Raw genomic sequence first — 6045 nt, forward strand, 5'->3', positions numbered from 1 at the left:
TGTCTTAAGTAATAAAAAACTTACCAAAAGACACCCATCCACATATAGCAGATAGCCAAACCAGTACTAAAACAGTTATTAGTAGAGGTAATGGTAAATTGAGAGTATATCGTCGATCTGAAAAGGGAAGTAGGAGATGAATCTCTACGACCGATAACAGAGAACCTATGAAATAGACCCCCGTTAGGGAAATCATCATATTCAAATAAGTGATACTCCCTTCACGTCCCTCTGACATTCGCTGTACTCTGAGAGGAATCGGGCTTCAACAATGCTGAGAAGCGCATATCAACGTAGAAATCTTAGCACAAACTTACTTCACCACCTCCATAGGAGGCAAAGTTTGTAAAACTGAATTGTGGGTGTGGTGAGGGGTGTATTTATAGGCATTTTGAGGTTTGGAAAACTTTGCCACTCCTGGTAGGATTGTATATCCCATATGTCACTAGCTCATGGACTCTTGCCAATTACATGAAAGAAAATATATTTTAAAATTGAGGGGTGGGGGAGGGAAGAGAGCTGTTTGAGAGGGATCAGGGGTTGGGATGTGTCAGGTGGCAGGCTAAGCTTTAACTTGTTCTCCCCAAGGACTTCAATAGAGCACGCTTTTAAAACAAAATGTAAAACGTATCACTCTCGCGCTAACCCGACACCGTGTTAGACCAACTGTGCTAAACCCAAAGTGAGTTATTAATATTTCACATTCCAATGATCTTCACATTCAAGAAAATTTTCTTTTTAAATATTTATTTCTATTTTTATATATATATATATATATATATATATATATATAATAATAATTTTTTTGTAAAACTTTAACTACAGTAAAATCATTTACTTATTACAAAGGAGAGTGCCTTTTTTGTGAGAGGTCTATATATATGTGTGTATATATATATATATATATATATATATATATATATATATATATATATATATATATATAAATATTTACATTAAAACACAATAAAACACATTAAATAAATATTAATTTTATGTTTAAAGGCATTCCTCTAGGAAGGGCTCCAAAGTGTATATGTATACATGTGTAAATTATATATATATATACATATATATATATATATATATATACACAGTATATATATATATATATATATATATATATATATATATATACATATATATATATATATATATATATATATACATATATACACATGTATAAACACATAAATGCACATGTATATACATATATATATATATATATATATATATATATATAGAGAGAGAGAGAGAGATATATATATATATATATATATATATATACATACACACCTTTTAACCCTTATAAAAAAATATTTATATGAATATTTTTTATCAGATAGTGTATATATGAGTGCAACACTTTATTTTAATGTACTTATGTTGCGCTTGGTGCAATATCTTTTTTATACCTTTACACATTATGCTAGGTCTTCACTTCACTAACCCAACAAGCGCATATATTATTTGCGCTTGAGTGCATTTACTTTCAACTTATAATATTCTCGCAAGTTAGCGAGGTCACAATATTGCTTATCACAACCTGTGATAAATTTAGTGCACCACTTGTAATATAGCCCTATATTTCTCCTAAATCTGCTACCCTCTAACTTAAGATTGTGACCCTAAGGTTTCAAACTGTGGAACATCTCAAGTTAGTAAAAAACAGGTCTTCAACTTTATACTACTTTAATTGATCAGATATTTATTACTAAAACCCCTACCCAGAGATTATTCTAATCAAACACTTCTGCATGATTTTTGGCACACGGTTTATTGACATATTTTTCAAGAACTTTACCCTGTTGAAAACCCATTTTATTCATTTCGCACAGCATATCTAGGCTTCTCACATAACTTTTTTGGCTTCTAATCTCACTCATTTCAACAAACACTATAATCTCCTATCATCATTACAATGTTAAAAAAAGTGAACAAATCAATTCAATCAAATCAATCAATTTTAAAAATACAAAGCTTGTCTAAACATATAAACATATTATTCAATACCTTTTTTGTGTACTTGTTTTCGCTCCTCTCCAGTGACTTACTCTTATTCTTAACCCTTTCATACCCACTCTCAACCTCACCAAGAAATATTGAATATGTAGCTTTGTCGGTGCGGATTTACAAATCAAATCACCCGGTATTCAAATGGATTGGAATAACTTTAAGCAAAAAGATCACAAATTGTTTGTACTACTTATATATAGTTAAATATAATAAAATACAAAAATATATATCAAGACAATTTTAATATAAAAAGATAAATTAAATGCATCATATCACAATCATCTGAGCAGAGACAAAACAATATCACAACTTTGAAGCTCTATCATAATTATACATTAGTTTTGATTAATAGATATTTGCATTTTTCTGTTCCTCATAAAATATTTTAAATGGTGGTGGGGATTTTTTCAGCGTTAAATTGGCGCCACTTTAAAAAGTGTCCAGAATTGCAAATGAAAACTGGAATATTCAGGTAGGCATGCTCTAATTAGTGCAAATGTAAATTAGAGCATCGTTTCAAAGATAGGTTTCTAATGTTGTGTGATTTATATTCTTAACCAGAAATATCACGTCTTCAGATATGATCCATTATTCAAACGGGCAAAACAACATAAAATATGATCCTAAAATATCTGTTTCATAATTTCCAGGCTTTTCTCATCATAAGTATAAAGTAGACATCACTGTCAATGGAAGCGCTAACTCCAGCATAATAGTTCATGAATTCATCTTTTGTAACCTGAAATCAGAAGTAAAACAATAAATTAATATGATCTAACTTTTCTGTTTAGAGTAAATGCATTAACCTTTTTCAGATGATTGGTTTAAGTTAAGAATTTGCTATTTTAATCATTTTTATTTGTGTGTGATTCATTAATCATATTTTGCTTTGTGTTTTAACAAAGTTGAAACATTTATATTGGGATTTATCTGCCAAGCAATATCAATTAAAAAAAATTGGGTTTCATATCTGCGACGTACCCTGTATTATGACCTCCCTTCTGACTGCAGACTTCCTGGAATAGCGCGGTATAAAAAAACCAAACGTGATTCAAAGACCATCGACAAGGAGTTAAATTGTTCTAATTTAATATAAATATTTGAATATTTTTGTATTGTGTTTTGTATCCCTTACTTTTTCTGAAATCATAGCATATATAAATATTTGAATATTTTTGTATTGTGTTTTGTATCCCTTACTTTTTCTGAAATCATAGCATATAGTTTTTACTGAAATAAATATAAAAACATTTTTATTTTCTCTTTCTAGTCAATTTCCTTTTCCTCCTATTTCAAGAAAGAGGTAAGCTCAGTCTAACATACCAAGGACATTCTCACAAAAAAAAAATGACCTGTTCAGAGAGTTGTGAAACTATGAACGTGTAAAAAGCAGGTAAATCTAAAGCAGGTCTTATAACAAATATTAATAAATGTATCCTGAATCGCCTAACAGATTCCTTTTATGCAAATGTAAGGAATCTAAACCTGAATTTCTTTCTCTCCATTTTAATTAAAAGGTTTTTGTCTAAAATTATTATTAAGTGTGATTGATAAATTTTAAAAAAATCAAAGTGATAAATATATATTTTTTTTAAATACCACTGTATATATTAAAAAAAAATCAATAGTCATTTTGGTCACATTTAAGATAACAAATACAATACAAATGTTAATGCACCGAAAAGAACCACCACCATTAGTGTTAGCAAAGAAAAAAATTGGTTAATACATAATAGCATGCCTTATACACAAACATACTTTTAAATAAGCACATACAAGAGATACAACAGAACTTTTAGCTTCAAGAAAGGGGAGTTGGTATTCAAACTACTTTACTTAATTTTTACACATTGCAGACTAAAATAAACAATTTGATGATTATCCCTGCTGAATTAAAGAATTAATAGACGATACCTTTATGCATAGTAAATCATAAACAAGTATGCTGGGATATACAGCTTAAAGTTCAAACTTAGGCTAGCTTCAGTGTAAAGTTAAAGAGATATAAAACCCACATTTTTAATGATTCAGATAGAGGAGGCAATTTTAAGCAACTTTCTAATTTACTCCTATTATACATTTTTCTTCGTTCTCTTTTAAAAGCAGGAATGTAAAGCTTAGGAGCCAGCCCATTTTAGGTTCTGCACCCTGGAAAGTGCTTGCTTATTGGTGGCTACATTTAGGAAACCAATAAGCAAGCATAACCTAGGTTCTGAATAAAAAACGGGCCAGCTCCTAAACTTTACATTCCTGCTTTTTAATAGATAGCAAGAGAACAAAAAAAAATGATAATAGGAGTAAATTAGAAATTTGCATGCTCTATCTAAATCATGAAAGAAAAAATGTGGGTTTAGTATCCCTTTAAACAGCTGCCATATAAGCATTTGGTGAGTATGAAATTACACATGGAAATAAGCTTTAGCATTAGTGTATATTTTATTATAAAAGGAAAATAAAAGTAAATTATCATACATAGTTTAATATATTATATAATACTTTTTAAGTAGCTCTCTCAGGTCGGCAATCTGAATTAATCACACGGTACTACTGTTGTAGTAATGCTGAACACACTTTTGTCTCAAAGCATTTGATTGTTAGTGAGCCCGGGGGGGTTAGAAAAGGCACAGCTTGTTGTAGGGTCAGTTTTATTCCCAAAAATGAATGATAAATGATGGGCAATATCCAGAATAAGAAGTTACAGCAGGATTCTGAATTCCTTGAAATAAAACACTGCACATGGACTGTAAGACACCTAATTAAGATACAGGTGAACACAGTAAAATAACAATCACATGCAGCAGTATGACAGTCAAAAATAAACGTTTATGAATCAAATAAATCAACAATCGTAAAAAAGCACTATGTTGTTTTGAGCACTATTTGGCAGAAGTGTCTGCAGCAATATTTGTAATAATGCTACACACTGTTGCAAATGCTGCTCCCTCTATAGCTGAACAATGTATGGCTTTGTTAAAAATATTGTTACAAACACTGTTGCCATATAGCATATTAGGGGCCAGATTATGAGTGGCGGGCTAATAGTTACAAGCGAGCGATATCGGGTTTATCACATGTCGCATGTAGCACTTGTATCACAAGTTGAAAGTAAAACATTTAATATGTGTGTACATATGGATTTATATATTTATATGTGTAAATATGTATTTAAAGACATATATACACATATAAACACATAAACACACATATAGAGTTAAATTTATCATGGTGCGGACAGACATGATCCGCTATAGCGAATCATGACTGCCGCACATCGATAAATAAATGCTGTGAACTGCTGGTGCAATGCCGCACCCCTGCAGATTCGCGGCTAATCGGCCGCTAGCAGGGGGTGTCAATCGACCCCATAGATGAAATAGATGAAAACATGTAAAATAATATTTATGCAATAATAATATTTAATAAAGTGTTATACTGTGTATTTACTGTAAATATTTTACATTCCAATGTTCTGTACATAGCAGAATATGTTCTATGTATTTATAAATAGATATTCCAATATATATCTTATATATCTATACCTATATATAATCATCTATATATATATAGGTATATGTATATATTGTACCAAAAAAAAATCTCATATATATATATATATATATATATATATATATATAAAAATATGTATTTAAGAATAAATAGAACATATTCTGCTATGTGAACAACATTGGAATATGAAATATTCATATTTTCATATTGGGTTAGCGCACTTGATAATATGAGATCAGGTTTACATGCAAGTAGGTTTTTTTCCCACTTCTCTTGACCTTTATGGGGGAATACGTTATTGCAGTTGCGATATTCTAACGCTGGGCTTTTTGCGCGCATCAGGTTAGCACGGGAGCAAAATCTTTTTTTTTCAACTTTTAACACAAGCTCTACCCAAAGAGCGCAAAAAGCTTACTTCTAGCAGAGTTAGTGAGCGGGTGCTATAAATACCGCTCCACTCGTAATCTGGCCCTAGATATGCTCTGCAACAAAGGATACCAAGAGAGCAAAGTAAATATGATA

At 30.6% G+C, this 6045-nt stretch overlaps 1 protein-coding gene across 1 annotated transcript in view; it reads right to left on the bottom strand.

Moving 5' to 3' along the window:
- Positions 1-2241: 2241 nt before the first annotated feature.
- CAPSL (calcyphosine like) overlaps positions 2242-6045 on the bottom strand; it is a 136452-nt gene continuing 132648 nt past the window's right edge. The window contains exon 6 of the mRNA XM_053701206.1: positions 2242-2755. The gene's annotated coding sequence lies outside the window, so the exon portion shown is untranslated. The remainder of the gene's footprint in view (positions 2756-6045) is intronic.

The sequence above is a fragment of the Bombina bombina genome, chromosome 2 (genome assembly GCF_027579735.1).
Source record: "Bombina bombina isolate aBomBom1 chromosome 2, aBomBom1.pri, whole genome shotgun sequence".
Classification (NCBI taxonomy): domain Eukaryota; kingdom Metazoa; phylum Chordata; class Amphibia; order Anura; family Bombinatoridae; genus Bombina; species Bombina bombina.